At 46.4% G+C, this 16,042-nt stretch overlaps 1 long non-coding RNA gene across 1 annotated transcript; it reads right to left on the reverse strand.

Annotated features, from left to right (window-relative positions):
* Positions 1–888: 888 nt before the first annotated feature.
* On the reverse strand, positions 889–3,298 carry LOC123106682 (uncharacterized). Its single transcript, XR_006451432.1, has 3 exons — positions 2,781–3,298; positions 2,287–2,696; positions 889–1,936 (listed from the first exon to the last, which is right to left on the reverse strand). It is a non-coding gene; the product is annotated as an uncharacterized lncRNA (long non-coding RNA).
* Positions 3,299–16,042: the final 12,744 nt, after the last annotated feature.

Below are 16,042 nucleotides of genomic sequence, written 5' to 3' on the forward strand. Positions count from 1 at the left end.
AGAGTAGAGGCACTCTAAGTTTCACATAGATTTACATCCCAGCAGGGTTTCCAAAGGAAAACTAATTAATTTTGATAGAACTCACTGTCAAATCAATGAAGCACAATCTTCCATTTTCGTAGTTCAATATCAACCATAAGAACCTAAAACTGAAATGACTGAACTCACAAATCCAATAGTTTTCTACATCAACAACTCACATGCATCCCATCTCAAAAATATTGTAGCCTGTCCTGAAAACTAAAGCATGTGTGGTATTTGCTCTGTTTATAATTAAGTGTCTTGTTGCATGCTTGTCTTGAATAAAGGGATAAATGTAATAATATGTGTAGCTACGTAATATATAGGAAAGAGTGGCGATCTTAACAGTGAAAAGGGAGAGCTTCTGAATTAAGTACAAGATTGCATCATCCCTTCTTAAAAGTATTTTAGCTGAACCTGACAAACTAACAGGGGCACTACTTATGCCACCTAACACCCAAAATTACAGAACCAAAAAGATGCAGTATGCATTTTGGACAAGGATGGAAAAATCGGTAGGCGTAAGCGAGGCGGGTGGCCTTCACCTAGTGCCTAGGCGGTGCCTAAGTGCCCTAGGTGTGGCCTAGGCGGTAATATAGTTTTTACTCGTAGTGTATTTGTGATTATTATATGGGTGTTGATATTAGTTTAGGGCATATAAATAAGTTAATTACCATTTACTGCCATTGAAATATAACCCGTTTGGCATATCAGTGCAGTATGTGGCATGATTTCTTACTTGGGTAGGCAATTCCTTGCTTGCCCTGCCTAGACCTCCATTTATGCCCTAGGCGAGGCGTTTGGCCATTGCCTAGCGCCTAGGCGTGCCTAAGCGCCTCCTAAGCAGTGCCTTTTCCAACAGAGATTTTGGATCAATTCATATCCTAATGATTTAAAATATAGCAGTCGTGCTTAAAAGAACATAATTTATTTAAGTTGTAGTATATGTAGCAAACATGCCCGTGCGTTGCAACGGGCGAAGAAAACGACATTTTCAAATTTAGCGAGAACTGTATGTATTTGCAAAATGCAAAAGATCAGCTAAACAAATGATCATAGAATAAATGGGTTTTCTATAGATCAATGTTCAAGTTTCTGAAGGAGGTTATATACACGTTGTTGAGATGAAGATCTGTGAGGATGTGGCATCTTCCATATTGCATCTCAGAAACTTAGATTGGACCCTGAGAACAATTTGTTTTTCTATTTAGGAAAGGTTAATTAATTATTTTCCCACAAAAAGGTTAATTATTGGCTTCTTCTTTGTTGCCGTTTCATTGTGTGTTGGAGCTTTTCTTCAGACTACAGGAAGAAACCAAGATATGTGCTTGAACTGTTAATTTAAGTCTTTTCTACCAGTGCGATCATCTGCAGTTTTGAGTTACTTCCAGCTACATCTATGTGCTTCCCAGTTTCCTTGTGCATTGCTAGAGAACAACTTAATGTTATGTTTCTTTTTATTTTGAGACTTCATACTGTAGCTGCAGTATCAGGTATCTAAAATAGTTAGTGTATACAGGATACAAGTACAAGAATCCTGATGTTTCATTATAACTGTAGCATCTACTCCAAATACTGAATGATGGCATTACCATGTCAAGTACTGAATTAATGCAGCTACTTTTGGTTTTTTCAATAGTTAATTGTCCTGACTAAAATAAGGATTTTGACACTGGTTATAGTTTTGCGGCAACTTAATGATAGGCTGCAATTATTAATCCAAAAAATATATATTGGTGCTAGAGCACAATAGCTGTGCACAGGGTAAAGGAAAACAATTAGCATATACACGATACAAAAGAAATTAGAAGTAAATAGTACACGGGGGCAATCAACATACAAAGCTCATGTTCTTCGAAGAAATCTGCAACCAATCAAAGGAGACGGAGAGGGATGTGAGAGCTCACCCACTTGCCTGACACAAGAAATAGAAATTTTCTTAGTCTGCAGATTTGGTAAAGCAATTACAGTGAAGTGTAAAATTCCAACTCTATAAGACCAGTTTCTTGGAAAACATTGTTCAACATATGTTGTTTAGAGTTATTATAGAGTTTAAAAAGTAAGTAAATTTGAATTAGCAAGATGAAAGGCAATTCTACATTGTAATTTTATAAGTCCAAAACATTTAGACGACTCCATCAAATGTATAGCTCAGGACTGAGCTATTATCCTTTTGAGACATCTCTGCACACACTCGAATGCTGGCTTTGCTTGTGAAAATAATTCTTGTTGGCATAAAAAAGATACAGTGGTAAGGGAACTTACCGAGTAGACATTGTAGTTCCACTGAGCTATTATCCTTTTGAGACATCTCTGCACACACTCGAATGCTGGCTTTGCTTGTGAAAAGAATTATTGTTGGCATAAAAAAGATATAGTGGTAAGGGAACTTACCGAGTAGACATTGTAGTACCATAGCCCAGGATTAATTGCCAATCATTAATCATAGGAAGGGGGTCGAGGAATCAATACTTTACCCAAAAATCCAGTAGATGAAACATTCATGCATGGTCCTGTATGTAACCTTTGTACCTCTCCATAACGCAATATAGCATCACACTAAGCCAGCCAGCAGCAAACAAACCAGCTTTTACCTATCAAATTCAGGTCCCAGATAAATCCTCCCCTCGCTCGCCGTCCGCCCCTGCGTGTCCTCCACATGAGATTAGCAGTAGCTGCATCAAAGTAGTAGCAGTATCAGCATCAATCAACAAACAACAAGAAAGCAGCAGTATAATATGCAACTAATAGGAGCACACCAGCGGCGCACAACATACAGAGCAGTCGTCCCTCTCCCCTGCCCTCCCCGCACCAGCAGCGCACCAGACCATCCTTGTCCTCGTCCATCTCCCCCTGGGAGTCCCGCACTATGCGCTCCCCGACCAGCGCCTCCTTTGCCAAATGCCGCCCACTCCCGCGAACGTCGGCGCCCTATCTCCTCTTCATCGGAGAAACCAACAGCACAGCCTCCTGTCGTGCCTCCCCCTCGTTTCTCTCCTTCCTCCCGGTTTTCTCTTTCCCTCTCTCTTGTCCTCCCTCCTTTTCTTTCAGGAGCACGCCGGAGCAACCGTGGTGCCGCCCGGGAGAACCCCGATGCCTTGTTTGTCCCGCCGCCGCTCGCCTGGATCCGGCCGCCTCGGAAGTTCTGCGCGTCCAACCCGTCAGCCATCACTCTTCATAGACCTCACTTGACTAGATCGAGCAGGAGATCCGCCTGCCGCCCCGCACGCTCATTGACCGCCTCGATCTAGATTGATCGGGGAGGAGACCCTGATGAGTTGACCCTGCTCAAATTAGCCAGAAAAGGAAAAAATCGTGGGTTGAATCCTCTAAAATGCAGGGTCTTTTTTGCAAAAATGAAACGTTTTCTCAGTTTAGCCACTTAAAAGAGGAGTGCGGGTTGAATTCTCAAAACCGAAGGGGCTTCTCTGCATAAATGCCGACGACATACCAACAGAAGCAATGCGTGGTTTATTAGTAGGTATAGATGCTTGAAGTATTATTATTGTTATGTCAATATGAACTTTTGTCTTGAATCTTTCGGATCTGAATATTCATACCACAATTGACAAGGTCTACATTGAAATTATGCCAAGTAGCACTCCACATCAAAAATTCTCTTTTTATCATTTACCTACTCGAGGACGAGCAGGAATTAAGCTTGGGGATGCCTGATACGTCTCCAACGTATCTATAACTTTTGATTCCTCCATGCTATATTATCAACTGTTTTGGACCATATTGTGCTTTATTTTCCACTTTTATATTACTTTTGGGACTAACCTATTAACCGGAGGCCCAGCCCAGAATTGCTGTTTTTTGTCTATCTCAGTGTTTCGAAGAAACGTAATATCAAACGGAGTCCAAACGGAATGAAACCTTCTGGAACGTGATTTTCTCATCAGATATGATCCAGGAAACTTGGACCCTTCGTCAAGAAAGAATAGAGGCGGTCAGGAGGGTGGAGGGCGCCCCCCTAGGGCGCGCCCCCTGCCTCGTGGGCCCCTTGAAGCTCCACCGACGTACTCCTTCCTCCTATATATACCTACGTACCCCCAAACGATCAGATACGGAGCCAAAAACCTAATTCCACCGCCACAACCTTCTGTACCCATGAGATCCCATCTTGGGGCCTGTTCCGGAGCTCCACTGAAAGGGGAATCCACAATGGAGGGCTTCTGCATCATCACCATAGCCCCTCCGATGAAGTGTGAGTAGTTTACCTTAGACCTTCGGGTCCATAGTTAGTAGCTAGATGTCTTCTTCTCTCTTTTTGGATCTCAATACAATGTTCTCCCCCTCTCTCATGGAGATCTATTCGATGTAATCTTCTTTTTGCAGTGTGTTTGTTGAGACCGATGAATTGTGGGTTTATGATCAAGATTATCTACGAATAATATTTGAATCTTGTCTGAATTCTTTTATGTATGATTGGTTATCTTTGCAAGTCTCTTCGAATTATGAGTTTGGTTTGGCCTACTAGATTGGTTTTTCTTGCAATGGGAGAAGTGCTTAGCTTTGGGTTCAATATTGCGGTGTCCTTTCCCAGTGACAGTAGGGGCAGCAAAGCACGTATTGTATTGTTGCCATCGAGGATAACAAGATGGTTTTTTTTATCATATTGCATGAATTTATCCCTCTACATCATGTCATCTTGCTTAAGGCATTACTCTGTTTTATTGAACTTAATACTCTAGATGCATGCTGGATAGTGGTCGATGAGTGGAGTAATAGTAGTAGATGCAGGCAGGAGTCGGTCTACTTGTCTCGGACGTGATGCCTATATACATGATCATACCAAGATATTCTCATAACTATGCTCAATTTTGTCAATTCCTCAACGGTAATTTGTTCACCCACCGTAGAAATACTTATGCTCTTGAGAGAAGCCACTAGTGAAATCTATGGCCCCCGGGTCTATTCTCATCATATCAATCTTCCATCACTTTATTGTTGCTTTGCTTTCTACTTTGCCTTTTATTTTACTTTGCATCTTTATATCAAAAATACCAGAAATATTATCTATCATCTCTATCAGATCTCACTCTCGTAAGTGACCATGAAGGGATTGACAACCCCTAATCGCGTTGGTTGCGTTGAGCTATTTGTTTTGTGTAGGTACGAGGGACTCGCGTGTGGCCTCCTACTGGATTCATACCTTGGTTCTCAAAAACTGAGGGAAATACTTACGCTACTTTGCTGCATCATCCTATCCTCTTCGGGGAAATCCAACGCAGTGCTCAAGAGGTAGCAGTACCTTGTCCCCATTTGGGAACGTTTATGTTTTGCCACGACGGTGGCCATTGATGCCTTTGGTAGGCACGGAGCCACCCATGACTTAGCCCAGTGGGGAGTTAGTCGGAGTGGCCGGGAGAGTGTCATGGCAATGGGAGGGTTCTGTCGGATTGCCGCTGGTCCACCCGAATGGGAGTGCGAGGCCGTGGATTCCGTGATGTGGGTACATTGTGCTAAACTCTGTAGAGTGTTATTTAATCTATAGATAGCTGCGTCCTCGGTTACTGACATAACTCGTGAGTAAGTCACACCATGGATCAACATTAATAAGTAATCCTGCACACTAAATTTATATGCTTGGCACTGGTTAAGTTATGATGGTTGTGAGTTCTTGGTAGTTGTGGGAACCGAAGTGTTGGTTTCGTTTGTGATCCGGGTAAGATCACCGTTTGGTTACGAGGTAACCCGTTTGGTAAGAAAGTCCGAGAGACTCAGTGCACCAGTTGTTTACACTGCATCAGTATTGTGTTATTGCATTGCATTTAACTTGATTAAATATCATGATATTGTTTGCCATTATGTTTATGCTTGCCGTGAGCTTGCAAGTACATTCAATGTACTGACCTGGCATGTCATGCTTGTTTTCAGGAAAGTCTTACTGGATCGAAGTGCTGCCCGTGTCTAGATCGTGCCCACATCGGTGTACCTGTGCTATGGAGTTCCGCTTCATCGTCGTTACGCTGCTGCGTAGTTGTCGTGATCGAGGCCCCTTTATGTTCACTAAACAATGTACATATTGTTCAGCCACACCATGTGTGCCGTTTGGCCTCGCTAATTGATGCAATATCGAACTATGTTTCCGCTAGCATCAATAAAGCGGTTGTTTTCTGTACCAAGATGTTGTGTGTTGCTAGAAGACTTGATCTCTGGGCTGGCAATGCAAGGTAAACCGGTTGCTCTGAGCCGGGGTGCCACACGTGCTTTTCGAATGTAAAGTAGGAACATTAGCTAACCAATTAAACATTCTCTGTTTTAGTATATATCAGCATCATATCAGATTCGTATTTGAGCAACTAAGTTTGGAATTATGAGTGGCATGTTGTTTAGCTTGATGAGTTGAGGAGCACTGCTTGCACATCTCGAAGAACCTATGATGATGGTACTAAATATATGGGAAAGTCTACGTGGAAGTCACCTGACTTTCATCATTTAGGTCAGTTGACCATTTCAGGCGGTTGGATGAAGATCCTACGTCTCCTAACCCTTCTTCCTCGCCTCTTATTCTTCCCCTACAGACCACCGCACTAGCTGTCGGCCGAACCACCGGCCCCCGCCCTCCCTTGAACCGCCCATCACCTCTGGTCTTTCGCCGCCCCTGGCCATCCCTCTAGCCAACCCCACCCCACCACGCCCACCCGCGTCGAGTTTTGCCTCCGGTGAGGCCCCCATCATAGCCCGACGACCGCCCCCAACAACCACTGTCCCCACCACGGTGTTGGGGTATCAGCTCCGGCATGGTGGAGGAGGACAGTGGTGGATGGGGTGGTGGATGAAGGAGACTAGGGTGGAGAGGGTGTTTTGGCGCCCACGGAGTACAAATGGGGAAATGAAGGGAGAGAGGTAGGGGGAACCATGTCTTTAGGACACGCTTGTCTCAAATGCGAGGAAATTTACAAACGTAGCCCCCATTTAAAATTTCCTACATGACAACAATATTGGTCGGTTGGGGATAGGACGGTAATCTTGCATACACCGAATATTTGCCGATGGAAATTTCAGCCAAGGAGGGTTTGTATTGGCGCCACCATGTATGAATCCGGGGAGGTGAGAGGCGGAGGCGGTTATGTCACGTTTGAGTGAAATTACAAACCAACCCCTATCAAACCTATACAAATCAAGCTGATAGGCTTTGCGTATCAAGGATAGTGTCACACCCTAGCTAGTTCAAGCATTAGAGTGTGCATCATGTTTAAATTTATCTTAAATTTGAAATGGGGATGACAGAACGCCCAGCACCCCCCTAGAACAACTAGGGTTTACTAAAAACTTTTTCAATGAACCTGAAATGCCCTTCTAAAAAGCCCACCCCTTTTGTTTTGGGTTAAAACCTTTGACAAAAATGGTGCACATTTTTCTAGGACATCTTAAGGTCATTGGATTAATTCTTATAGTATTTGCATTTGGGCATTTAAATGCTATAAAATATTTTAAATGCTCAAATAATCATAAACTAAAATGTTTGTTGTTGGATATATTCTAAGTAGTAGCCATGATTAATTTTATGATTTATGGAAATGCCCTGGCATTTTTAATAAAGCCCTGAAGTTACAGAAATAATAGAATAAATAGAAAACAAAAAAGGAGAGAGAGAACAGAGACTTACCTGGCGCAGCCCACCTAGCCCACCAGCTCGGCCCAGTCCACTGGCTCCTGCCAGTCGTCCTCCTCCTCTCACCAGGAGGACGAGAAGCGCGTGGTCGGCGCTCGCGGCCACACGCCGGCCACCTCCTGCTTCCGCCGACGCCCCGGACGCGCCTACGAGTGCCACGCACTCCCCCACGTCCCCCTCTCATTCTCCCCACTCTCCCCGTGGCCCTCTCCCCCTCTTTGGCTCTCTCCCCATTCCCTGCCGAGCGCAGCCGTCGCCGCCGACAAGCTCCACCACAGCCACCGCCATCCACTCGTTGGCTCGCCGTGCCAAGAAGCTCCGCCGTCGTCCACTGCTTCGCCTCGACCCATCCTCGAGCGCTCGCTCGCCCCGGAGACACTGCACCGAGCTCATCTTGAACCTCAGTCGCCGGAGATCCCCCTTGCCACCCCGCTCGCTCCAGCTCTTCCCCGAGCTCGTCGTTCGCTCCCCTACAACCGCAGTGAGCTACTGACCTTCTCCCCCTCTCCGTGCTAGCTCTCGTGCACCATACGCGCCGCCTCGAGTTCGGCCGAACGCGCCGCCGCGGAGCTCGTCGTCGACGAGACTCCGGCCATGCCTCGGCCATGCCACTTAGTCCACTAACCTCACCACGTCTCCAGGAGTCTAATGCACCTTACCACGCACCTCGCCGTGCCCCGCAGCCTCGGTTCCGAGCTCACCCGAGCTCCGGCCGCCGCCAAGGTCGACGCCGGCGACTACTCCGGCCACCCCAGGCCCAACCACCCATACCACTCGACGCGGACGAGTGCCCGCATCACTTAGATGCTCTCCCCATCCTTTTGGTCGACGGAGTGCAAAAGCCAAGCCCCTCTGCCGCGTCTGGCCTTGCCGGCGGCTAAACGCCGGCGAGTTTGACCACTGTTGACCGTGGACTGATGCGTGGGCCCAGGTTGACTCCCCCCTAAGCCTATGACAGGTGGGGCCGGCCTGCTAATTAGTTTAGGATTAGAGTTAACTAATTTTAATTAGTTTGTCACTGACATGTGGGCCCAGGCCCCACTGACAGTTAATTAGTACTAATTTAATCCTGTTAATTAGCTGAGCCACTAACAGACAGGGCCCACCAGTCAGGTTTGACCTGGCCGACCCAGTTGACCCGCTGACGTCACACCTGTGTCATGCTGACGCATTAATTCAATTACTTGAACTATTCTTATATAGGAAATTCCAGAAAATAGCCAAAACTTCTAAAAATCATAGAAAATCAACCATAGCTCCAAATCAAACAATTTATATATGAAAAATGATCAGAAAAATTCAATCTATCCATCTGTAGTGGTTTCATGCATGACAAAACAAGTTAACCTTGCTGTTTAAGAAAAATAAGATAATGCACTAATAAGGCTATGTTAAACGAGCTAACATTTGAATCTTTGATTCAAATGAGTTCATTCCTTTCTGTTTTAGCTTGCATTAGGCCAAGACACTTTCATTTTGCCATGTCATAGCATGCATCATATTGTTGCATATTGTCATGTGTTGATTATGTTCGGTCTGTCTTTCGTGGTAGGTTCTGCCTTCGAGGATAACCCCGAGTATCCGTCTGAAGGGCAGTACCCTACTACCACTACATCAGGCAAGCAACCCATTGATCATTCCGATACAAACCCACGTTCTCGCTTCTGCTCTTGTTTACTGCATTAAGACAACGTGATTCAAACTGCTGTGTGCTACGGTAGTTGAACCCTTATCCTCTGCATGACCTATCATTGCCACAGTAACTAGATGAAACCCACTAGCATGTGTAGGAGTTGATTGAGCCATGTATGTGTTTCGTACCTTGCTATGCCTGCTATGCTTAGAGTTGTGTCGGGTTTGGTTCATCTGGGTGATGGGCTAGAGTGAAATGATTATGACGGTAATGTGAGGGATGTGTTGAACATGATTTGGTAAAGGTATCGATGAGAGGCCATGTAGGAGTACATGGTGGGTTGTTTCATTAAGACCGTCCATAAGAACTGAGATCTGTATGTGTGATTTAAGATTCAGTTACTACCACACATTGGGCCCTGAAATATGACCCCGCTCGACTTACGGACCCCTCTCGTCCTCTGTCCAGGAGTTGCAACTAGTTTCTGGTGTTTGTAGGTTATGTGTTGGCGGCCGTGTGTAGCGCTGACCCTAGGGGTGGGCTATGATGCGATAGATATACCGTGGCACGGTGTACCGAGTCGCCCGTTTGGTGTCTCGGGAACCCTGCACACATCGTTTGGGGCCGTTGAGGACACCCCGGCCGGATCTCCTTACGGATGGAACCTGAATAGGCGATAAACCTGGACTAGAGACTTGTGAGGTTAGTTAGGTCATGGTCTACACCCACGTCGGCTTTCGCTTGAAGTCTGCCGAGCACATGTCGAGTGCAGACGCTAAGTGGTGGAAACATGTGTGACGAAGTACACCCCTGCAGGGTATAAAACTATTCGAATAGCCGCGTCCGTGGTAAAGGACTACTTGGTTGCCTATACAGTTCATAGACAAGCTAATGGATACTACTAAAAGACTCAAGATAAGTGTGAGTACCGAGGATGGCCCTCTCGTAGGATGACGAGGGAGGATCCCCGATGGAGTATTGTGTTGGTGAGTAGTGGACTCGTGTGCGAAAACTATTTTTTACTAGTGGATTTCTGTAGGATAGCTTAGCCAAGAGTCAAAGCTGGCTTGCTGCAATAACCCCACCACCTTCTTGAGAATGAGCATGTATAGTAGTTTCTGATGTAAGACTTGCTGAGTACCTTTGTACTCATGTTTGCTTAATTACTGTTTTCAGACGACAACACCGCCCCCTCCGATGGGTTTTATGTAGACCTCGACGTCGATGAGTCACTCGCCACCCAGGTGGTAACCCTGGCCATGGAGGGCCCTATGTAGATAGACAGGCTTCGAGAAGCCTTCTTGCTTTCTAGTGTCTATACTCAGACTATTTGCTTCCGCATGTGCTTGTATGACTTGAGTGTCGGGTCATGTGACCCCTATCTGTTGAATATGTTATGTATGGCTTTCTGGAGCCTTTAAATAAAGTACTTGAGTTGTAGAGTTTTGTTGTGATGCCATGTTGTATGTACTCATATCGGGCATATTGTGTGTATGATTGAAATGCTTGGTATGAGTGGGATCCGACAATCTAGTTGTTTATCCTTGCAGCCTTTCTTATGGGGAAATGTAGTCTATGTTCCTCGAGCCATAGTAGTCCGCTACAGCCCGGGTTCACCGGAGTCCTGCTAGCCAAGCACTACTGCTTAGGACACTTGACTGGCCGACATGTGTTTCACCTCGTTCCTATGGCCGTCCCTTCGGGGAAATGTCACGCGGTGATATCTGGAGTCCTGCCTGTCCTGCTACAGCCCGGGTTCCCCGGAGTCCTATTAGCCCAGTGCTACAGCCCAGATTCACTCGCTGATGACCGACATGCTCGATGTGATTCATGTATGCCTGTCTCCATAGGTCTGCGCCACTTTGGGCTCACGACTAGCCATGTCGGCCGGGTTCTCTGTCATATGGATGCTAGCGACACTATCATATACGTGAGCCAAAAGGCGCAAACGGTCTTGGGCCATGGTAAGGCGACACCCATGGGGATACTGTGCGTGAGGCCGCAATGTGATATGAGGTGTTACCGGCTAGAACGATCTGATTTGGAATCGGGGTCCTAACAGCGTTGGCATTCAGAGCCGGACTGCCTGTAGGTTCGTTGAGCCAAACTGGTCGATGTCGAGTCTAGAAATGCTTTAGTTATATGTAGGGGAATTGATTGTGGGAGGGAACGTAAGGCTATTTTTACTCCTTACCTTATGCCCTCTGATCTGAGTCATTCTCTTCTCATTCAACGTGGGTTAAGGACTAGGCTCTCTTCTTCTATCAGGTTCACGTGTTACTAATCCATAGTAGCTTATAGGATTGTTGTTACAAGCCTTAGTATAGTTTCTACTACTTTTAGTATGTTGCCAGTTGAATCAGAACCTTGATATGATGTTGTTGAGTGGTATTGCAAACTGTTGTGGATGTCTCAAATCATTTTCTAAGCATTTACAACTGTTATGTTGTCCAATTTTCCCTAGAAATTCTAATGCCTTTGCATTGTGGTTGTGCTTTCAGATGGCCACTCGTGCTCAAAACCAAGTGGTTCGCCTCACCCGGTGCCTCGATGTGCCCGGTCATACTGCTATGTTAGTCCGGGTAATGACCGAGACGGTTACCGTTGGTATCCCGAATACACTGTCGAAGAGTAGTTCAGAGACTTCAACCAGAGCCAGTACCTCTATACCGTCAGGATATATCCCTCTTATCCTGGAGACACTGAGCCCCTTCACTGTTCCTATGGACTCGGGGTTACTGTTGAGATGGCTATGCAGGATGCTGCCTATTCCATGATGACTATCATGCGAGTCCGGACTGGCCTGCTTCAGAACACCGACTTCCGTTATATGCCAACTTCACTTCCGGGAGCACAAGGGTATCTCCAGGCTATCTATGCTGACCCCACACATGGGGAGTCACTACCCCGCACCACTGCCAAGATGCTCGAGGATAAGGACCGTGAAAATCGGGCCTTGCGTGGGAGCTTTTTAACTCTCGTGCTGATCACTAGGCCACTTTGACTTGGTTTGCACCGGCGGTATAGGCAGGATACATGGATCTGAGGGATCTGTACCCTGTACGATCTGGATTGCCAGATTGTATGGAGTGGCGCGATGTGGGAGGCATCACCCCTCCTCGTGGTCCCCGTCTGCCACCACCTGTGGGACCAAGGCCACATCCGAGTCCCTTTGGTCCGCAGGCTCCGGAGGACCGTCTGTTCCCAGATGATCATGTTCCACTTCCAGGTTTTGGTGGCGACTTCTATGAGGATTACTACGGAGCCGTCTGAGCTAGTAGTTTCACTAGTATTGTAGTAGTTGTATCTCCACTGTCCTGCGTGACTTGTGGAAAATGACTTAGGAGTAATCAATTCCGGAGGTGTAGACAAATAATGTATAGGAGCTTGGAATGCCTTCGATGAGATGTAATGTCTTTCACCGTAGTTGTACTCTAGCCTGGGCTTGTACTAAACTTTGTACGGTGTGTATGACCAATGGTATATATATATGGCAGTTTCTATATTACCATGTCGTGCAATGAACATCTTAGCATTCCATGTTATCCATTACATTCTGCACTTCCTTGCTAAGTTTGTGCCATCCTTATCTAAACCGTTGTCTTGTTTTCTCCTAGGATGGTCAACACCCCGCAGCAACCCTGCTGCCCCGGAGCAGGGGGAAGCCAGTGCAGCTAGGGGTGAAAATCTGCCTCACCCGCCTTCTTTGGACAAATGATGTTGGAGGCAGAAAGAAACAAGCGTGAGACTAACCGCCTGCTAGAGCGGATTGAGCAGAACACTGCACGCCATCAGCGAAATGACTTGGTGTCAATCAATGACTTTATCAAGTTGTACCCACCAAAGTTTAACCATTTCATCGAGCCCCTCGATGTGGATGACTGGCTTCGCAGCATCACCCACAAGCTACGTTCTGCCAACGTAGCCGAAGCTGATAAGGTTACTTATGCTGCCTATCACCTCGAAGGCCCTGCTAGCCTTTGGTGGGAAAACTTTGAAGCTATGCGCCCGGTCGGCCAAATCACTACTTGGGCTGAATTCAGTGAGGCTTTCCATGAGCATCACATTCCGGAAGGTCTCATAGATCGCATGAGGGAAGACTTCTGCAATTTCACCCAAGGAAGACTGACTGTGGATGCATATAGTCGTGAATTTGGGAATCTGGCATGATATGCTCCTGAAGAAGTATCTACCGACGCTAAGAAGCAGGCAAGGTTCCGCAAGGGACTTAGCCCTGAGCTTCGCCGCGATCTTCGTCTGCACGAGTGCACCTCCTTTCAGAAGTTGGTCAACAAAGCCATCAGTGCTGAGTCAGGCCAGTCTGACTATGACGCTTCACGCAAGCACTCTTGTGATTTTGGCTCTTCATCTGGCTCTGGATCTCAGAAGCGTCGGGTGTGGATTCCAAGCACGGCATTGCCACCCAGGTTCATTCCGAGGCCATCCTTTGAGGCGCCTCGTCCCAACCAGCAGTTTGCACCACCCAAGCCCTATGGTGGCCCCGCCGCTAATGCTGCTCCACGTCCCAATGTTGTGACATGTTTCAAGTGTGGAGAGCCAGGTCACTATAGCCGAGAGTGTCCCCAGAACAACAACCCCAATCAGTCTGGAAAGGCCGTTGGCCGTGGTAAGCCAGCGGGAAAGACATTCTATGCCAAGCCGGTCACCACTGCACGTGGCCATGTCAACTATGTCTCAGCCGAGGAGGCTCATGAGGATCCTAACGTCGTCCTTGGTACGCTCCTTGGTAATTGCCATCCGGCATCTGTTCTTTTCGATACTGGAGCATCTCATTCATTCATATCCAAGAACTATGCTCGATTGCATAACACGACATTCTGTGACATGCCCACTTCCATGGTAATTCAAACTCCGGGTTCCAAATGGCAAACTTCTAGAGTAAGCCATGGGAACGAAATCTTGTTGATAGACTTGTCTTTCTTGCATCTTTAATAGCTCTCAAGTTCTCGGACATTAACATCATCTTGGGTATGGACTGGATGTCAGCTCATTATGCTAAGATTGGTTGTGCCACTAGAACTGTTCAACTTACTCACCCATCGGGGAAGACAGTCAATGTCTTAACTCGAGTGGCCAAGCGCCAGCTTTACTCCCTAAATTCCAACCCCCTTCCAGACCTTGAGGATATTCCGGTAGTCCGAGACTTTCCGGATGTCTTTCCAGAAGAACTGCCAGGTGTTCCACCTGACAGGGATGTCGAGTTCATGATAGACCTTGTTCCAGGAATCGTTCCAATTTCTAGAAGACCCTATAAGATGGCACCCTTAGAACTAGCCGAGCTTAAGAACCAAGTCGATGAGTCCTTGAAAAAGGGTTTCATCCGTCCTAGTTCCTCTCCTTGGGCTTACCCCGTCCTCTTCGTCAAGAAGAAGGATGGAACGGATCAGATGGTTGTAGATTACAGACCTGTCAACTTGGTCACCATCAGGAACAAGTATCCGCTTCCCAGGATAAACGATCTGTATGACCAGCTCACTGGATCCTCAGTCTTTTCCAAGATGGATTTGAGGTTGGGCTACCATCAAATCAAAATCAGAAATGGGGACATTCCAAAACGGCCTTTGTTACTCGTTATGGCCAATACGAGTACACCGTTATGTCTTTCGATTTAACCAATGCCCCAGCCACCTTCTCATGGTTAATGAACTCGGTCTTCATGGAGTATTTGGATAAATTCGTCGTAGTTTACCTCGATGACATACTCATCTACTCCAAGAATGAAGAGGAACATGCCGAACATCTAAGGCTGGTATTGACGAAACTTCGAGAGCATCACCTTTATGCCAAATTCTCCAAGTGTGAATTTTGGTTGCCAGAAGTGACCTATCTAGGCCATGTAATCTCTGGTAAGGGTATTGCTGTCAATCCCGAGCGAGTTCAAGCTGTCCTTGATTGGACTCCACCTAAGACGGTCAAGCAAGTTCGGATCTTCCTTGGCTTAGTGAGCTATTGCCGCCGCTTCGTCGAGAATTTCTCCAAGGTTGCTAAACCTCTAACTGAACTCCTCTAGAAAGATAAAAAGTTCGAGTGGACCCCACAGTGCGAGTTCAGCTTTCAGGAACTGAAAAGACGCCTAACATCTGCTCCCGTACTGGTACCACCAGATTTCTCCAAGGACTTTATTATCTATTGCGATGCCTCGCGACAAGGACTAGGTTGCATACTCATGCAAGATCGTCAGGTAATTGCCTATGCTTCACGGCAATTACACCCACATGAGGAAAACTATCCCACACATGATCTAGAGCTTGCACCTGTAGTCCATGCAGTATAAACTTGGCGACATTACCTCCTCGGTAATCGTTGCGAGATCTTCACCGATCACCAAAGTTTGAAATATATCTTCACCCAACCGGATTTGAATCTTAGGCAACGACGTTGGGTCGAGTTGATCTCGGATTACGACTTAGGAATAACTTACACCCCGGGCAAAGCCAATGTCATGGCTGATGCACTAAGTCGTAAGTCCTATTGTAACAATCTGATGTTACAACAAAGTCAACCACTTCTCCATGAGGAATTTCATAAGCTTAATCTTCACATTGTTCCTCGAGGATTCCTATCCACCTTGGTGGAGAAGCCTAACCTTACGGATCAAATCATAGCTGCCCAGAAGCATGATAGGGGCATATTCCGGATTAAGGAAAACATTGCTAGCGGAGTTGCTAAATGTTTTTCCATGGATGAGCGAGGTGTTGTCTTCTTCCAAAACCGCTTGGTGGTTCCCAAGAAACAACATCTAT

The sequence above is a fragment of the Triticum aestivum genome, chromosome 5A (assembly GCF_018294505.1).
Source record: "Triticum aestivum cultivar Chinese Spring chromosome 5A, IWGSC CS RefSeq v2.1, whole genome shotgun sequence".
Taxonomy (NCBI): Eukaryota; Viridiplantae; Streptophyta; class Magnoliopsida; order Poales; family Poaceae; genus Triticum; species Triticum aestivum.